Here is a 21,032-nt window from a genome sequence, read left to right as displayed (position 1 = left end):
GATAACATTGAAAATCACATTACTTATGAAACAGCTGCCGTCTTTAATTAGCCTACAAAAAAAGTAGAAGCCTTGTAGAAATTTTGACTTGCTTTTCTTTTTTATTCTTGCCCCTATTTTTACTGTATCATTTTAATCTACAAAAAAGTAGAAGACTTGTAGGAATCTTGACTTGCTTTTCTTTTTTCTTCTTGCCGTAATTTCTATCGCATCATCCTTAGCTTTTTCTTCTGTCGTCTCTTGGGCTTTGCTATTGTGTGATTCTGCAAACTGCTTCTTCCTCCTTCTTCTTCCTTCGCTCCCTCGCAAAGTTATTTTCTCCAAACTGCAACAACCAATATAAATGGAGTTTGGGATCTCAATCCTTAAACTTTTATATCTTTTCTTATTTGGATGCTTCGATTTGAATGCTTTGATGAACTATGGATCCAATGCTCAACTCATACCTGAAGATGAAGGTTTCTTAATTAACCCCTTTCTATTTTTGTTACTCCTTAGTATATACTATATATATTACTCTATTTAGCATTATGATCAATTCTTCCATTTCGATTTGTTTTCTTACTGTTCAAAGAAAATTACACAAAAGAAAGGGGTCAAACGTGGTGGTTGACGCTTCCCTCTTCTTGAAAAAAATACTAACGTAACTTTCAAGGCTTGATGCTTCATTTTTTCCCCTCCGAGAAGGGAACTAAATAATTACATTGATTCGAATGTTTTCTGTCTTTCTTTTTTCCTTTTTTTTTGCCAATAAGATTCTAATGGTTGAAAACTATAATGACTTATTTTATTCATTTATTTGTCAATGCTTTAATTTAATGCTAAGATTAAGTTCACTCTTCTCGTTTACACAGTTAGGTTATTTAACGACAACCATATCCCATGCAAAGAACTAAGTAATCGATCATTTCTTTTTTTGACAACCTGGATAGATGAATAAAGCTTAGTAATCTCTTTTAATTTGCATGCACAGAATATGATAGAAAATTATGTTTTATCAATTAATTGTTATGTATTAATGCAAAATATTTTATTAGCGTAATTTATATGATTGTTATAATTTCTGAATATTAATCCTCACACCCATGAAACTGAAATAAAATAAACAATTCACTATTCCGGTATTAAATATAAGACCTATTTTGGGTCATATATTTAGGACTAGAGGAGTACTTTAATTTAAACTTATTCCCTCTTTCCATAACACTAAATTCATTTTGATTTTTCATACTATTACTATATATTGTATTCGCTGCAGTGTTCTCGTATTTATAATTTATAAAGTGTGTTAATAGTTTAAATAAAACAAACCAGAAAAGTTCTGAAAAATTATCTTAATTATTTTTATAGTATTACATATTTTTAGATATATCATTATAAAGAGAATATAAAAGCTATGATTTGATTAATAATTTGAAAACTTGTAAACCGTAGTTATAAAAATGATAAAATATATAATTATAAGATAAAATATATAATTATATTATTGTATACTAAATAGGCTAAAATACTTAAAACTTTCCTTAAGTTTGAGTCAGTTGCACTTTGCACCCCTAACTTTGAGTCATATTTTGAATCCCAACTCCCCTACTGTTAAAATTACCGTTAAGGTTAACAGTTTTTGACATGTCACAATTTTTTATATTTTTTTATTATATACTATTTCATTTAAAAAATAATATTTGGTGTTTGAAATAAATATTTTAAGCATTTTCTACCTTTTTTATTTTAAAAAGGCATGGTCAAATAAATATTTTAATTTTTTTGAAGTATAAAAATATATAAAATTACATGTCAAATATCAATTTTTTTTACATGAAATGGTATATAATAAAAAAATTATAAAAAAATATGACATGATAAAAACCGTTAATTTTAATAGCAATTTTAACGGTAAGGGAGTTGATAGTAAAAACACATAATATCAAGGTCCTTAGTTTAAATTTTTAAAAGTTAGGGAGCTAACGTGCAACTGACCTAAAGTTTAGGGGTTTTATATATTTTAGCCTATTAAAAATTACTTTTATGTTTAGTTTCCGATGCACTTATTAGGGAAAATGTGATTTCTGCACTCATATTTGGGCATTAATGATGCTGTTCTGGATAAGAAGACAATTCTTAATCAGAATAAGAATTGAAAAAAAAAACCAATTTAGATATTTACTACGGCTTAAGTTTATAGGCTAAGCCATTATTAGCGTTTTAAATTGAATTTGAACCAGCTTTGCATGATCCATATGCTGGACAAGTTCGTCAATATATCAATATCAATGCATGTCAAAATTAAACAAAGTGGGCCACGGCAAGTACCTTGAATTTCTTTATGATTAAAAGATTTACAGAAGTCTATGAACAGAAAATATAGATGCTGAGGTTCTTACTTTATCGTGCATGATTTTAATTTTTTTAATTTTTTATTTTTGAAAAAACTGAATTTTGTTTGATGCAGTGAAAGTTCTAGAAACAATATCATCGAAGATAGGGAACTTGAATTGGAATGTGACCCCACGTTCTTGTGTCGATGGAGGCTTCAAAAATGAGACCATTAGCACAGCAAATAGCATCATAAGGAATGTAACATGCAATTGCAGCTTCTTAAATGGAAATGTTTGTCATGTTACAAATATGTAAGTGCATCTGTGTATATGGTTACAACGTAACCTTTCAATTTGGGTAGAAATCAAGCTCCAATCTAAATTAAGTTGTGTTTACTAAGCTCCAAATAATGTTGAAAAGTTTTCTTTCTTTATTTAAAACTAGTTGATTTGATCTTGAGATATATTTAATGATATTTAGAATAAGTTAGGTCTGGCTGCATCACAATAAAATTAAAATTCAAATGCATATTGGTGCTAATTATGACATAGCTTATTTTATTTTAGCTCTATGTAAATAGTTGTAGTAATGTGTTTTCTTTTTATGATAGCGTTGCCACGGGTCTCAATTTATCTGGAATTTTACCAAGTGAATTTGGACTCCTTACCTATCTGCAAGAACCACTACAAAAAAATTGACTTTCAGCGGCGACAAAAGTCGCCGCTGAAAGTACAAAAGTCGCCGCCAAAAGTTTTTTGCGGCGACAAGTCGCCGCTGAAAAGTCGTTGCCGTAGCAGCCGTGGCTGAAAACTTTCAGTGGCGACTAAAAAGGTCGCCGTTAAAAGATACTTTTAGCGGCGACTTTTAGAAGTTTCGGCGGCGACATTTGTCGCCGCTGAAAAGCATTTCAGCGGCGACAAAAAAGTCGCCGCTGAAAAGCATTTCAGAGGCGACAAAAAAGTTGCCGTAGAAAACACTTTCGGCGGCGACAAGAGTGTCGCCGCCGAAAGTGTTTTCTGCAGCGAGTTTTTTGTCGCCGCTGAAAGTAATGCCTAAGAAGAATTGGCTTTACCAATGCCACGTCATCACCGCCGGTGCCACGTCATCGTCTCCGGCCGCCACATCAGCACCGTCGGCCTCCACGTCATCGCCATCGGCGGCCACGTCATCACCGTCGACCGCCACATCATCACTAGCCACCTCCACGTCATTGCCACGTCACTCCTCCTCGCCACGTCATCGTCTAAATATTTTCACCTTAAATGTGTCTTCTTCCAGGTTCGAACTCGTGACCACCTCCCTTCGTGTCCAACCTTCTTGCCGCTGAGCCAGATTGAATTTGTTTATTAATATTGTAAAATAAAATATATATTATTATATTATACTTTCAGCGGCGACAAAAAAAGTCGCCGCTGAAGGTCCACTTTCGGCGGCGACAAAAAATGTCGCCGCTGAAGGTCCATTTTCGGCAATTTGTTTATTAATATTGTAAAATAAAATATATATTATTATATTATACTTTCAGCGGCGACAAAAAAAGTCGCCGCTAAAGGTCCATTTTCGGCAGTTTATTAATATTGTAAAATAAAATATATATTATTATATTATACTTTCAGCGGCGACAAAAAAAGTCGCCGCTGAAAGTCCACTTTTGGCGGCGACAAAAAAAGTCGCCGCTGAAAGTCTTGGTTTCAATGGCGAACTTTCAGCGGCGACTAGAAAAGTCGTCGCTGAAAGTCCACTTTCGGCGGCGACACTTTTGTCGCCGCTGAAAGTCTTGGTTTCAGCGGCGACTTTTTTTGTCGCCGCCGAAAGTGGACTTTCAGCGGCGACTTTTTTTGTCGCCGCCGAAAGTCGTCGCCTAAAGTCTATTTTTTTGTAGTGAACTGTAAGTAATGAAATTTTTTTAATTCTATTATTGGTTTAAATATGTGTGCGTGCGCGCTTAGTTGAAATGTGGAAATTTGTGATCTAAAATGTAACTTTTATATATGGCATAGTGATTTGTCTTACAATTATCTAAATGGATCAATCCCAAGGAGCTTTGCAAGACTCGCTCTTCTTGTTACATTGTAAGTGATCATAGAGTTGTGAATGAATATGTGTGTGTGTTTATTTTCATGGATGTTATTCAAGCATGCATCTATACAAGCTTGAATTATTTGATCACATGTATCACTCATATCTTAAACACATGTCTTAGACGCCTTATGGGGAACCCAATCAGTGGTCCAATTCCGGACGAAATTGGTGAAATTACAACTTTAGAGGATTTGTAAGTACAAATCATTACACTTTGAGTTTTAAAACTTATTGTTGTATTGAGAAATAATTTTATGGTTGCTACTTTCTGCAGAAGGTTGACATCTAATCTGTTGGAAGGGACTCTTCCTTCTAGTCTTGGAAAATTGAAGCAGTTACGCATATTGTAAGAATATTATTTCAAGTGCAAATAATCTTCTTTTATCTTATTAGTTGCATTATTGTGATTACTGCATTAGTCATGTTATAGATAATTTTTCATATTGCTTTTAGATGTGCTATCTGTTTCTAAGGATTTGGAACTTGTAGGGATCTTTCTGGAAATAACTTCTTAGGGGCAATACCTGAAAGTTTTGGTAATCTGAAAAACCTAGAATATATGTGAGTGGTATAATATGATTCCATCATTTCGTTATATTTTATTTTTGATGTTGTGTTGATCTCTTTTAAATTCTAAAATTTCTCTCCTAACATTTTTGTAGTTATTTAGTTGGGACAAATATATCAGGAAAATTACCCAATTTTATTGGGAACTGGACCCAACTCCAACAAATGTGAGTCTAATATACTCTCTATCATGATGCTTTCCTTTTAAATAAGATACTACTTTATGAGCTTAATGTATCGAACTTAATGAAATTCATTGCCTTTATTCCATTATATTGTTCTATTTAATTTGTAGGAAATTGTTGAAAACAAAGAAAGAAGGAAGAATAATTATAGAACTCTAATAAAAGAATGTAATCAATAAAAGTTCAAACAACAATTAAGCAGCATGTAGTGATAAGATTTAGTAGAAAATAACTATAGATTTATGTTGATCACTTGTCATTTGGATTTATTAGTAAAGGATGGGAGGTTGCGTAATGTATAATCTAGTCAGTTGTTAATAACTACTTAAATTCTCAATAGCAATGGATGAGAGAGAAAAAAATTATCTATGTGGAAGTGAAAATAAGGAACAGAACTAAACCAAGATATAATTATATATGTTAGTCCAAGGTAAGTAAGTAACTAAATAAAATAAAATAATGCAATACTTTTAAATTTTGCAATTAAAATTAATCCAAACGACTAAAAAGACTATGGGGACTGGGCTTATTAAGTATTTCCTTTACTTTCAAAATTACTGTTTTCACTACTTTTTTATTTGGGTAGGTATTTGCAGGGAACATCCATGGAAGGCCCCATTCCTACAATCATATCTCAGTTAACATATTTGTCTGAACTGTGAGTACTTGGTCTTTTGTAATTCATCCGCATACTATTTGATGGTTATGAAATTTAATTTCAACAGAAGAATATTTTCCTATTATTGATACTGTTTTGTATTTAATTTTTAATTCAGGAGAATAGCTGATTTGCATGGCCCAACAATAATGAGATTTCCTAATCTAGAGAATTTGACGTCCTTGCGATCCCTGTAAGTTGAGAATTTAACAATGAGGTGAAAATTTGTTTATAAAAAATGAGCTATACATATTCTCAATGAATTTTTATACTTTGTTTTTCTCTTAGGGTGTTGAGAAATTGCTTCATCCATGATTCCATTCCAAATTATATTGGTAAAATGGAAAGCTTATATAGTCTGTAAGTTGCTTCATCCTCAAATAATACTCCCAATTTAATGTTTAATTGACAACCTAATTCATAATTTAGAGCTACTTACTTTTATTATGGACTATTTATTACTAGCAATATTATTTTTCAGTTATTTTTATGAAGCAATATTTGTGGCCCATGTATTAATTGTAGAGATTTGAGCTTCAACAAGTTGACCGGCAACATCCCAAACAGTATAAGTAACTTGAACTCCCTAAAATACACGTAAGGGAGCATTCTACATACGTAGATAACTTGATTTTTTTTTTGGAATTAATTACTCTTTTTTAATGGATCTATATTAATTATGCATGCAGGATTCTAACTGAAAATTCCCTGACCGGAAAAATTCCTGATTGGATAGTGCAACGGCAAAGCAATGATGGTTATTTGTTAGTAAAATTTTTTTTTTATTTTAATTTTATTTGTCATCACCACGTACTATTCAATGTCATTACTGTTTAAAATTAATTATCATAAATCTTATTGACATAAACATCTTTAGCCTTCAAATCTCTCATCATCTTTAATTAATTCCTTTTGTATAATGTCATTTTGATTTGAACCTTGACATATAAAAAAATTTAGGAGAATTATTATAAAGTCTCAAAAAAGGAATTTAAATCCCCATAACAATAGAGCGGTATGCAATGACAAGTTTTAATGTAAAAAATGACAACTATTCATTTGTCATTAGGACTTTGTAGATTTTTTTTTTCTTGCGATGCCATATTAAAATTTCAATCTGCACAATTTTCTATGCACACTACTTTTTATTAAACTGTCTTGATAATTCAATATGTCTAAAACTTGTATGACCATTACTTTATCTTATTTTCTTAAGTTGTTTAATTTTCATGTTGGTGCTCTTACTTTGTGTAACTTTTCAAAACTTTTATTTACCTTATATCATTTTGTCTTGAATGAAAAAAAAATGTCTAGATGCCATTTCAAATAAGATTTTTTTTTGAACTTTTTTAAGAAAATGAAATAATTCAATTCAAATACTAACAAAAATTTCTTCCCCACTTTAATGGCTTATAATTAATAACCGGTGGGAGTTAAAACAAGAAGAGCTTGGCCAATCAACTCATCTAAACTTTATCTAATAAAAAAGTATATAACAGGGAAAAAACTTACATGTATAATTTCACACTATTTTTTACTGCAGTGATTTATCATACAACAATTTTTCGAACACTTTTGCGACTAATTGTCAGTATGACAGTTTGTAAGCTCCTCTCCTCCACTCTAAAACAACTTTTTTCTGGTTCTTAAAGGCATTACGCAGCAACTCTAAGCCTCTTTTGTGTTTTTTTTGTCATATAGAAACTTGGTTTCGAGTCTATCATCTTCAGCAAACACCTCGTAAGATTATACTTATATATGGTTGTCTTGTTTCACTTATTCTAAATGATTTTGATTCATGTTCTGTAACTTTTATTCATCTTGTAGATGTTCTTGCCTAAAAAGGATCCTTCCTTGTGGAGGAAAACCCAAGTTTGAGTGCTTAATTAAACTTTTTTACATCAATGTTTTCTTACTTGTCTGGGAGTTTCCCATGACATTATCTTTTTTTTAACTGTATTTTATTTTTAATAAAAACAAATAAAGTCACCTAAAAAACCCATCATGAACCCTTTCAAGAGTTTTAACTAAATAATGTAGATCTTAGTCAACATAACGGCGAAATGGCTATCAATGTCATGTAATAATATATATATTTGATAATTTGGATTCTCTTCTAGACATGCTTTTTGATGAGGTTGTCCCTACACATGCAGATCATTCATTGTTCATAAATTGTGGAGGACCAGAAATTAAATATGAGGGGAATAAATATGAAGGCGACATTAAGCCTGGGGCTATCTCATTCTTTTGCCCTAGTGATGATAAATGGGCTTATAGCAGCACAGCAAGAGCAAAATACTATAATCACATAACAACAAATAGATTTTCCCTCAACATTACTGGTCCTGACTTTTACCAAACAGCTCGCATTTCCTCTGGGTCTCTCAAGTACCATGGCCTTTGTATGATTAACGGAAATTACAACGTCAAGCTATATTTTGCTGAGATTATGTATTCTCTTGACCAAGATTTCAATCACGTTGCAAGACGCATATTTGATGTTTCAATCCAAGTGAGTCTCAGTCTCACTATGTTGAATTTAATATTTTTTTCCTAGTGATTAGAGAATTCCATGAATAGTGAGAAAATAAAACTCTCTATCCATACAACCATATAGTTAAAGAGAAATAAATATTGTGGCATGTCTCACTATCAAGTGAGCTCACCACTATGTTTATGCATATCTTTAATGGGTGGCTAAATGGCTAATTACAAATGAGAAATACTTACATACTCCTAAAATGTCACATCATCCATACTCTCTCCAATAAAAATGTTCCAAGTGTCCTTTCTTGTGGATCTCACATCCGACAAATTTCTCTTGATTATTTTTCTTTCTCAATTGCTCATTATGATAGAAATTTGTGGGATCTATGAAAGAGACACTTGCAGCATCTTTTTTTAATACAGTATAGATGACTTGACACTCCAGGAATATGTAAGAATTTCTCATAATAAAGACCAGCCCTATCTATGGTAACCCCCCCCCCAAAGAAATAAATGAACTCGACAAAGACTATTATGATATATAATGATTTAACATGCTTTCAACTATTTTTGCTATGTGCGTTAACAAAAGCTCTGAAAGGTGAAACTTTTGTATGTATATCTTGACAGGGCAAGAAATATTTGCATGATTTCAACATTATGAGAGAAGCTGGTGGTGTTGGTAAGGGCATTGTCAAGGACTTTAATGTTGATGTTAATGATAACACGTTGGAGATTCATTTATACTGGGTTGGAAAAGGAGCTGTCGGTATTCCTAATAATAATAATGGTATATATGGACCTCTTATATCTGCTATTTCAATCACTCCAAGTAAGTCAAATCACATATTTATTGGTTTACACTCTTTCTAGTCTAGGCTTGGTGATGACGATTTTGACTTTGATATGAATTATAAGTATTACTGCTTTTTGTCATGTAGATTTCAAAATTCCTTGGATTTCCAGTGGAGCCATTGCTAGAATTGTGGTTGGATCATGTGTGCTCCTCATCATACTAATAATAATATTCATCCTCCGAAAAAGGGGCTTACTAGGTGACAAAGATTCAAAAGACAAACGTAAGATCAAAATCAAAAGTAATAACGCTGGTATATCTATTGATAATTTGGTATAACAAAGTGAAAAAATGATTTTTTATATGCCTGAATTCTATCATGCAAGTCAAAGGGATAAATAATGATTTTTGCATATATGTAATTATATCTAAGTTTCTTGCAATTTCAACGTATTTTGCTTTGTATTTATATAACTTTTATTTTTGATGCAGAACTTTTGGATCTAAAAACAGGTTATTTCTCTTTAAAACAAATCAAAGATGCCACTAATAACTTTGCCCCAGAAAATAAGATTGGTGAAGGAGGTTTTGGACCAGTGCACAAGGTAATTTCTAATGTATCATAGTTATAATATTACATGATTGAATACACTTGTAAAGAGATTACATCATTAAGACATTGATTTTACTTAAGAAAGATTATGAATATTGAGACTAAAAGGTAAATTGAATTGCAGGGTACACTGTCAAATGGTGTTGTCATAGCTGTGAAACAGCTTTCCTCTAACTCAAAACAAGGGAATCGTGAATTTGTTAATGAAATTGGAATGATTTCCGCTTTGCAACACCCAAACCTCGTAAAGCTTTATGGATGTTGTGTTGAAGGAAATCAACTATTGCTGATATATGAGTACATGGAGAACAATAGTCTTGCTAGTGCTCTTTTTGGTAAGAACTTGAATTCTTCACAATAAAAAATTACCATATGTGGTATTATATATAAGGAAAAGATAAAATTGATGGAGTATAAATGAATAAAATTGTTTTGATATACATTCTCTTATTGTATGTGCTTGTTACAGTATCACATCACTATGACGGAAAATGTAAAATTGTGTTTATTTATTTGCCAACAACTTTTAGTTATATCTTTATTTTTTAAAAGACAAAATTTAGATATTATACTTTTAGGCTTTTTTTAATTCAAACATCTTTTTCTCATTTGAAACAATTTCTACAAATATTTAATTAATTTTTATTGAATGACTTGATAGTAATATGTGATTACTTAAGATACCATTGGTATTAATGTTAGGTGGCCAAGGTCAAAAGATGCACTTGGACTGGCCTACAAGAATGAAGATCTGCGTAGAAATAGCAAGAGGATTAGCTTATCTTCATGAGGAATCAAGGCTAAAAATTGTGCATAGGGATATTAAGGCAACAAATGTCTTACTTGATAAAGATTTGAATGCCAAGATCTTAGATTTTGGATTAGCCAAGCTTGATGAAGATGAAAATACTCATATAAGCACAAGAATAGCAGGAACCATGTCAGTATATATTCTACCACATCTTTTTCACTGTATCACTATAATTGTCATATTTGGTTTAGTAATAATATTAATAGGTTTTTTCTTCTTAAACTTTCCTTGCACTTTTTTTGTTTCATAACTTGGTTATTAACATTATATGTTTTCTTATTAGTGGTTATATGGCTCCTGAATATGCAATGCGAGGATGCTTGACTGATAAAGCAGATGTTTATAGTTTTGGAGTCGTCACTTTAGAAATTGTTAGTGGAAAAAGCAACACAAGTTACAGGCCAAAAAAGGAGTTTGTTTACCTCCTTGATTGGGTTAGTGATGTTCAATATTCTTCATAAAATTAACGGTTTGATTGAATTTCTAACAATTGCATACTTTCATGTAATTGAAGGCCTATGTTCTTCAAGAGCAAGGAAACCTTCTTGAATTGGTGGATCCAAGTCTTGGTTCAAACTACTCCTCACAAGAAGCCATGAGAATGCTGGAGCTGGCACTCCTATGTACTAACCCATCCCCAACTCTTAGGCCATCCATGTCCTCTGTTGTTTGCATGCTTGAAGGAAAGTTGCCAATCCAAGCCCTAACAATCAAACATCAAGACAGTGACCAACAGGTTGCCAGATTCAAGGCCTTGGAGATACAATCATCTCAAGAAAGCCATGGACAAACCTTTAGTTCTTCTTCTACATCAAGATCACATGAAAATGTGAAGCAAAGGGTTAAAGCAATAGATAGTGCATCATCACAATACAAACCTTAGTTGCTTCTGCATTCTCATATGAAAGTGTGAAGAAAGGTTTTGAAGTAATGGATGGTTCAATGGTTTGATTCCTTTGATTCTCCTCCGTGTAATAAAGATTTCTCTTCGTCTGGTAGGCTTCTTAAGAATTCCAACCCTGTATGATTCAATCAGAATGTAGGTTGGAAAACAAGCATAAAACTGCAATCTTTCATAAACAAGTAGATATTATTCGAAGAAGGGAAATATAACATGAAGTGTGAAGAAGAATTTATATGTGCTTTCCTTTGTTTGCCAGTTTAAATGTGACATGCAATTAGCGCAACACATAGCCTTGTCTTATATATATATATATATATATATATATCTTGTTTTTATTGAATTTCTTAATGTAAAATGCTAATTAATTCATTCTCTTAGTTTTCTTTGGATGATGGATAATAGGATTATTCAAACAAAGTTGCCAATCTTGAGAGTTTTGTTTTTGGTAAAGAGTGAGTGGCCAAGCCCAATCACAAACCCATGACAAACCTTATCAACTAAACCCCTTTCATCTTCTTGACTGGAAGGAAAAAAAACAGAAAAAAAACCCTTTCATCTTCATATGTTTCTTCAACAACTCTTAGCCTTCTTAGTACCCATGGATTTGGGTGTCTGCTGCTCCCTCTTAGTTTCTTCTAAATTTTTCATCACTTCCCAAATGCATTTTCTTATTTTTTGTCATTAGATTCTACAAAAAAATAATGACATTTTGATATTCTATGGGCAAAAAATAATATATTTTTTGATTTTTTTATGATTTTTAAATAAGGAACTACACAATTTTAGAGTTTTTTTTCTTTAAAAAATATAAAAAAATTCAAAATTACACCATTTCTTATTCATAAGATCTTAAAATGCCAGTCATTTGAGATATAATCTGATAATTTAAAAAATAAAATAATATTTTGAAACTCGAAAAAAATTAAGAGAAAAGAGAATTGAAAGAAGGCAGCTGGCACTTCACATGTAATAATAGTTTTAGTTTCTACCTTTGTTAATCAAATTAAATATGGCAACGGCTTTCGCATTCCTTTCCCATGAATGTCAAAAGCTAGAGTTGCACTTTAGACCGAAGAACCTAACAACATTAAAATTTGGTGACAATTGAGAGGGAAGCATCCTTTGAATTTCATTCAAATACAATGTTGGTCATGGTACATGGTGGGACTCACTGACTGAGAAATAGTAATTGAAGAGGCAAAAAGTTTTTTTCGAACTGATGCAAGACTACTGGGTAATTTTTCTTTTGTAAGTAATCGAAATTCATCATCTGTTACAAATTAAGGGGGAATACATAACAAGAACCTACAAATTTAAACTAAACACGATCATTGCAATTATTCATATCTATGCTTTCCTCATTATTTAAGGACAAGCCACGTACATACTAATACATGAAGTTTCTTGAGATGGTATTCTATCCCTCTGATCCTAAATATTTAATCTATTTTCACTACAAAATAGATTCTACAGATTGGAGGAGTAATAAATATATTTTTACAAAAAAGCCCAAAAAAAGAGATGACTGGAGATGGATTCACTGCAAATGGCTTATAATTAAGAAAAGAGTCAAAGGGGTGATTTATGGTGTGGGGCCCACTTAGAGCTTACCCCAAGCACCTAGAGTTTGGACCATTTATGAGTGTTTTTTTCTCAGCTATACTTACTTCAATGGTTCTGTTTAGTAATAAAGGGAGCAAAATTACGCATCAGAATTATTCGTATTATGACTCTACATCATATTTTTAATAGATTTTACCACCATCATGTTATAAATTAATATTGAGTTTTATTTCCTCGTAATGTTTTGATCAAAAGAATCTCGAGTCTCTGACAGTAATCATATATATTTATTTCTCCAGAGAATTGTTATAGGAGAAGGCAAAAATAAAATCAACCAATGCTTTGACGATTGAATTGTATATATCATCCTTGAAATAATTATTTAAGGGAAACTTAGTGTAAATTACTCCCTCACACATCCACATTTTCCAGACATGTTGTTGTCTTTTTTTTTTGCTTTAATATTAGTAGGAGATTATTATATTATTAACTTTACCTAAAAATGAAATAACTTTTTTTATTTTATTCATATTTAAATAGAAAAGTTATAGATTTGTATTACTTTTTTCCCCTCATAATTAATGACTTTAAATAGGACCAACATTAAAAAAAAACAAAAAAGAGACTTAACTACTTGCTAGTACTTCATTATGTAAGAAAAGAAGTATTGACCAATAGGGTCCACGTGAACTCTAAAAAAAAAAAACAGTAGATTTTTGGGTCAACAGGTTGTTAAAGGAGGTTCTGATCAAACTGAAACTTGCAGGGGATTCTTTTTGCTTATATGAGGATGATTTGCAGTGTAGTAGAAGGGAACGTAATTGAAGAGAGGAAGAAGACGAAAGGGATAGGCATTGTAAGGATTATATTTTAAAAAATATGATAGACTCAGAGAAAGATAATGCCCTCAAAATCGATGATAGAGTTGAAAAAGGAGAGAACCATTTCCTTTATAGTTAGTGTGATACAAATGCGAAAGGCAGAAGCATAGCCCCTCAAGGCTGAAATTCCTGCTCTCTACCTACTTCCTTTCTCATTCTCTTCTCTCACAATACCTCTCAAGGCCCTTTATGTCTCCAACGTCTCTGAAAAGGCCTCTTTTTTCACCGGTTCGTTCTTCTGTTCTCTATCCATCTCTTTCTATTTTCCTTCATTTTTTTTGGTTATTTATTTATTTTATCACTACTTCTTCTCGTCACTCTCCCTTCATCTTGCTGATCTCTCCCTCACATTTCTATTTATATATATATATATATATATATATATTTGAAACAAAGAGAATTTAAACAAGATAAAAAGATTACAAGATAACGAAAGGTCGGCCTATTACAGATGGTTCATTTGGGAAGCAAAGGCCGGGCCAGAGAAACAAAAACAACCAGAAAAACTATCGAAACAGAAAGCAAAACAGAGACATGCAGCATCCTTCTTTATACAAAAATAATTTAAAAAATAAATACTTAATAACTCAAATTTTTATAATATTTTTAATCTCTAAAAGTAATCACAACAATATGACTAATACAATCCCTCTGGTAATGCTTGATGAAACCCAGATCATCCAGAGAAACATCACCATTCCATGTTTGAGGTTCTTCATATTCCCTCGTTGGTCGCCCACGCCTAAAAGAAGGAACCGTTCAAATTAAGGAGCGAAGCTTGAAGACGCATATAATGATATAAATATAAGTTACTTCAGTAATAAAAATAAAGGAGCATTAAAAAGAATAAAATCATGTTAAAATAAAAAAGGTAAAATATAATTTAGAACAAAATATAAATATGTTATAATGTAAATTTGAACTTTCTAAATATTAAAAATGTTATACATACATAGTAAAAAATTACAAGAGTCTGTTATACCAAATTTGAACTGCCCGATTCTGAAATCTGAAGTCGTCTTTCTTCCACGCGTCATTATCTTGGGAATTGAAGAAACCCGGGGAAGTAAAATTCATAGAGGAGGAGGAGGAGGTAGTTAAGGTGGAGCAACCAAGGAAACCTGAGCCAAAGAGATTGTGCGAATTGTTTGGTCAAGGGGAGGAATCGAAGGAAGCTAATCGGGGGAGATTAAGTCATGGAATTACTGTTGATGAAACGCATAAAGAAGTGAAACAGAGGGAACAGGTTGGTTTAAAGAAGCTCTCGTTGGACATGGAAACGTTTCTCTCTTATTTATATGAAGAAGGGTATTTTCGAGATGCCAACCTTGCCGAGGGTAAACAGTTTGATCTTAGCTGGTTCGATATTGAATACGCCCGGCATTATACACTGAGAAAAGTTACATTATCCTGTTTGCATGACGTTAGGTAAATTAATTTGTTGCAGGAGGAAGATGCCAATATTGATGTCTAATCAGTGGCTTTGTAGTTTTCAATTTCATCTTGGCCTATACTGATACTTATAGCCTAAGAACTAAAGATCCTAGTCATTGTAGCGGAGTGTCGTGAAAAAAGCAAATACTGCACGCAGTTTCTTTGGCAATAAAAAAAAAACATAATACAAGGTAGTCCTTATATGTATTACACGTGCTAAATAATTTTTATTCTAATGTATATAATTAATAAGGATATAAAAAAAACACTTATTTATTATAAAAATTAATTTAACTAATTTTTTAATATTAATAAATTAATTATTTAGAAATATATTAAACAACAGATGTAGTATTAATCCACTTAAGCTTAGTTTAACCATGATTAGATGACCTTTGATCATTGAATTAGGGTGTTGACCAATATCAACGCGACAACCAGTTTAATTTTTAATATATCTCGGATGTTACATACTTACATATGTAGCTTTATATTATTTTAATTTAAATTTACAAAATAATCATTGTATTTTTTTAGTACTTATTTGCTATTTTTATATTTTAACCAACTTGACGAAGAAGATAAAGCCATTGGAAAAGCAAAGGTAACAAAGATGACAAAGCCATCACTGGTATGATTCGTGATTAATGAGCATATGCTGTTCATCATGAATGTGGGATCATTTTCATATTTAACGTTATTTTACTTTTTTTTAGATTATCTGAAACCTTTTTACTTTTGATAAATATGAAATCTAAATAAAAATAATTTTATAACCATCATTTTAATAATGTTTTGATATGTTTTGACAGCGACTTTGGGGTACTCCCCCTCGTCACTTTGCTCTCTTCAACAAAAATTTTTAAGACAAAAGTTAGGCGAAGTTAATTAAATCTGAGTAGCCATTAAAATTCTGCCATTTGTATTGGTGGTGCACATAGCACTAGATTTAATGAATCTAAGAAATTTGACGTGAGTTTTATCCTATTTTTTATATTTTAACTTTACAAAAAAAATTTATTTTAATCATTTTTATTAATTATCCTTTCAACCAATTTTCCAAATGTTAAAAAACATTTATAAATTCTGATATATTAAGTTTAATTTTTTAAATAACAATAACTAATAAAAAAATTAGTATTTTCAATTAATATGTTAGGAGTAATTTAAAAACTAAAAATATATTTTAAAAAATTAGAGGACTAGAAAGATATTTTAAAAAATTAAATAGCGAAATCAAACATTTATGAAAGCATATGGCCAAATATGCATTTTTATCTTTTTTAAAATAATAACAATAATTAGCATAAAAAATTATCATTTGAGATCAACAATGTGAGGGCTAGAAGACTAAAGAAAATACTTGAGAAAATTAATTTCTCAATCCTTATAATTTCTTTTTAATTTTTGAATCAAGTTCCTTCTTTTTGTTTCTTTTTATCAAATCCTTTCAAGTTACTCTGCTAACTTTATTAGGTCCTAGTGTTTAAAACAGTTAACAATAGTTAAACGGTTGTTAACTCTGGAAATATTTTTTTATGAATTTGAAAATAGTTTCTTATCCTTCTCTCTCTCTATCTCTCTCTCTCTTCCCCGGCATCCCTTGCCACCTCCCTTCACTCACTTACATCTCTTATCAATGTTAAAAGCTGATGCACGGGTTGGATGCCAAATATTGAATCTTTGGAAGTGAAATAATAAAATCATAGTGCAAAATGCTTTTAATATAAAAACTAGATAACTAATGTGGTGATATTAAAAAAAATTAGTTAAGTTGATTATTTATCACAAATATGTATTGATCTCCCTAAATTATTCTTTTCAATCATGCATAGTGAATGATTAAAATTATCACTTGATGGGAACTCCTTGCAATGAATAATGACATTTTAGAGAAAGATAAGAGATAAAGTGAATTAAGATCTTATATTAGAGTCAAATTGAGCTTCTAATTAGCTCTTATTTTAATAAGAGGAAGACAGAGGTAGTATAATAATTAAAGATTAAGTAGGCTTTTCAAACTGCTGTCTCATGAGCTTGTTACCATTACGGATTTCCCCATGACTTCATTGCCCAGAATCATAACACACAAGAGTAGAAGATTCACACTAGAATTCACAACTTTGGATTCTTTTTTTTTTTTTCCTTAACATTGTTAATTTTTATTAAACAATTTTAAACAGGTACCAACAGTGTAAATTCGAAGGTTCTAATGAAAAAACATATAAGAAGTTGATTCAAAATTCAAGGAAGTCATGAGAATTGGAAAATTTATTTACTTAAAATACTTTACAAATTTAAAGAAACCAAACTACAACTTTATATAAAATTAAAGACAATATATTAAAATACAATAATAATATTCCAAGCGTCCCAAACATTATGCCCTCATTAATTCTAAGGAAAATTATGTTAAAAGACCAAATCAAAAGTAAATTATGGTCAAGAGAACCGTGAATTCTATTTTATTTTTTTAATATATTATAACAATAATAAAGTCTTACCCCAGTGATTGCGGTTTAGTCTTCTAACATAACCTTATAAGAAAAATTTACAAGTTCCATCACAATTCCTATTCTCTACAAAAGGAGGGAAAAAAAAGAGAGGAGAAAACATAGAAAAAATTTTCTTTTTTATTTTTAAAACATATTATTATTATTACTACTACTACTACTAGAAAAAATTTAAGTGAAAACTAATTATCAAACAATTTGTTTATTTTTTGTTTTCAAAAAACAAAAAATTGTTTTGAAAATAGGAAATCAAACAGAGCCTTAGTTTTTATATTGTACTTTTTATTATGATTTAAAATATACCTTATTTAAGTTAATATTTGAATAATTAAACATATGTTAATTTACTTAAGTTCTTTTTTTTTTGGATACAAGAGAAGGCTAAAAGCCTTAAGTTGTAATGAATTTTCTTGATTACTTGTTGTCAATATGTATAAATGTTGTTAATCTATTTGGAAGAGTTGTCAATGCTTCCAACAAAGTTGCAATGAATTTTCTAATTATTTGTTGTTCATACGTATAAAAGTGTTGTTAATTTATTTGGAAGAGTTGTCAATGCCTATGACAAAGTTGTTAATATATTTATGTAAAAGTAATTCGGTACCCTGCTTTGAATTTCTCAGATGCTTGTAGTGAATACATATAAAGTCATTGTTAACTAATAAATATTACATAATTCAAGTATTATGTTTCAAATACAAGTAGTCATCAGATACTACGTAGTTATCAAAAAATTTGATAAAGTAGTAACTTTAAAAATATAATATATTGAATATAACATATATGTTACTAGAAGTAACAATAATATAGCTATTAATAACTTTTCTTTAATCATTGACTAAAAACCAAACTTTTCATGATAGTAACAAAATTTTCTATATTAGATTAAGCATTAACAACAACAATGAGCTCCTTGCATTTGGGGGCACCTGAGAAATGGTAAAGGCCTACTCATGGCTGAAAAAAACCATCAAGAAAAAATCAGTCATGGAAACCATATGAATCTCAAAAAATCACAAAGAATTGACCAAAGATTTAGCAAACAGGATATTGTTCATGCTTCTAAAAAATAGTAAATGTTGAACTTGATGGATCTTGTTAGCAAATCCATCTCATAAGCAGCTTCCTTCTGTTAGTCGATTATTCCAAACTCAAAGCTCTTAGCAATAAAACATGAGAGAAATGGCATGGTATGAGATTATGTTAGCAACAAAAAAATGATTAATCATCATCTTCTTTACTGATTCATTGTCTTTTCCATTGTCTCCCCTCCAAAATTGGATTTCCACCATAAATAAATTTTAAAATCCAAATCATGAAAATAATATAAAATCAATCCTAGCTTAAATAAAGTAAATTGATAACATTTTGAAATTCCAAATTGGTACGTAGGAAGGAATTTGACATTTGTGAAATGTGAAGCACTGCTTTAGGATTTCATAATTTTGAAGGTATTTATACGTCTTTTTCCCAATAATTTATTTGGAGAAATTCCTTCGTCGCTGGTAAATTGTTTGAAGTTGTAGGTCCTTGATGTAGGCAAAAATAAATTATTTGAATTCTTAACGAATTGGATGCTGAAAATTGCATAGATTCTTCTACTAAGATCTAATCAGCTAAGTGGAAGTATACCACCCCAAATATGTCAATTGGCTTCTCTTATAATATTGTATTTTGCAGACTACAAATTATTAGGTTCATTACCTATTTGTTTGCTAAATCTAACAGCCATGACTTTCCCCAATTCTTCTCATAATGGGTTTACAGCTTTTGCTTTAGAACTCCAGGTTTGACTTATGTAGTTAATGCCGGGGTTACATTGCATACAAAAAACCAAGAATCGAAGTTTGACAAAAAATTGAAGTTCTTGCATGCTATTGATCTATCAAGTAATGGTATCCCTAGATCAATACGTCCAGAAATATTTAACCTTACCGGATTGCAATCTTTGAACTTGTCCCGTAATCAACTTGAGGGAAACATACCAAATGAGATCAGCAACTTGAAAAATTTGGAGTCTCTTGATATCTTAAGAAATCAACTTTTGGGTGAAATTCCTCCAAGTATGGCTAAAGTATCTTTTTTGGAGGCCTTGAACCTCTCCTTCAACAATTTCACCAGGAAGATTCCATCAGGAACTCAACTCCAAGGGTTTGATGCACAAAGCTATATTGGGAATTCTAAATTATGTGGGGCTCCACTTCCATAGAACTACATGGACAAACAAGTTGGTGAACCACGTGAAGGAAATGACAGTCAAAAAGATGAAGTTCTATCTTTATTCTACTTTGGGTTATGTTGGGAGTTGGATTTTTACAACGGCCTTTTGGGGAGTATGTATTGCCATTTTCTGTAACAGGAATTTTAAGCACGCTTACTTCAGGTTCCTCTATCACATCAGAGACAAACTTTATATCATAGTGGTCATTAGGATAAATTGTTTCCGTCGTTAAAGACCCAGTTGGCATTGTGGTGAGTGAAACAAACTTCTTATTTTATGTTTTGACCAAGTTCTTTTAAATGTTATATATTTCCCTTTTCTTAATATATTCTAGAACTACACATTTCTATTCTGGTCACAAATATTTATAAACAAAATTGCCATGACATGCTTTGGACTTTATAAATTTAATATTTCGGAGATGTAATACACTAGTAATTATGTTAAATTTACATATTATGCTGGTTCTTGCTATGTGATGTATTATGCAAGTTCTTGCTATATAATGTATTATGCAGGTCCTTGGTATGTGATGTATGTTTCAGTAAGTTTGCTCATCAAGTCTTTTAAACTGAACAGTGCAAGGGAGGACGAGGAGAAGATATTAATAATTGAAGGCATATTACAAGTGAAGTGAATATTTTAGTTTGTGTTACTTTAAAGCCGTGTGATATATGTATATAGTTATATTTTATGCAGATAACTTGTATCCTTAATGAATAAGTGCATGTGTCCTTAAATAAAGAGGAAACCAAAATATTTCTTTTTGAAGAGCAAGAAGAAATGACCTAAAGTTTTTTATATTGACTTGAAAGGGAGTTTTGGATGGCCAGTGCCAACGCCTTGTGCATAGAGGTGGGAATAAAGGCTGGCTCAGCCCTCTAGAACTGGTCCTGCAAGACTGGTAGGCTTAAAAGGACCGGTCTTACAAAGCCGTAATTTTAAAAATACCCCAATTTGCTAGGTTCTGCCCTTAAACTGACAGGCTTGGGCCAACT

The 21,032-nt window shown here is 31.1% G+C and overlaps 1 pseudogene; it reads left to right on the top strand.

Moving 5' to 3' along the window:
- Window positions 1-372: 372 nt before the first annotated feature.
- Window positions 373-11,545, top strand: LOC114714803 (probable LRR receptor-like serine/threonine-protein kinase At1g53430; annotated as a pseudogene).
- The last annotated feature ends 9,487 nt before the right edge of the window (window positions 11,546-21,032 follow it).

Source organism: Neltuma alba, unplaced genomic scaffold (assembly GCF_004799145.2).
Source record: "Neltuma alba isolate B1F8T4 unplaced genomic scaffold, ASM479914v2 tig00011543_pilon, whole genome shotgun sequence".
Lineage (NCBI taxonomy): Eukaryota > Viridiplantae > Streptophyta > Magnoliopsida > Fabales > Fabaceae > Neltuma > Neltuma alba.
Note: the sequence above shows the minus strand (reverse complement) of the source record. Positions and strands in the feature narration are given on the sequence as shown.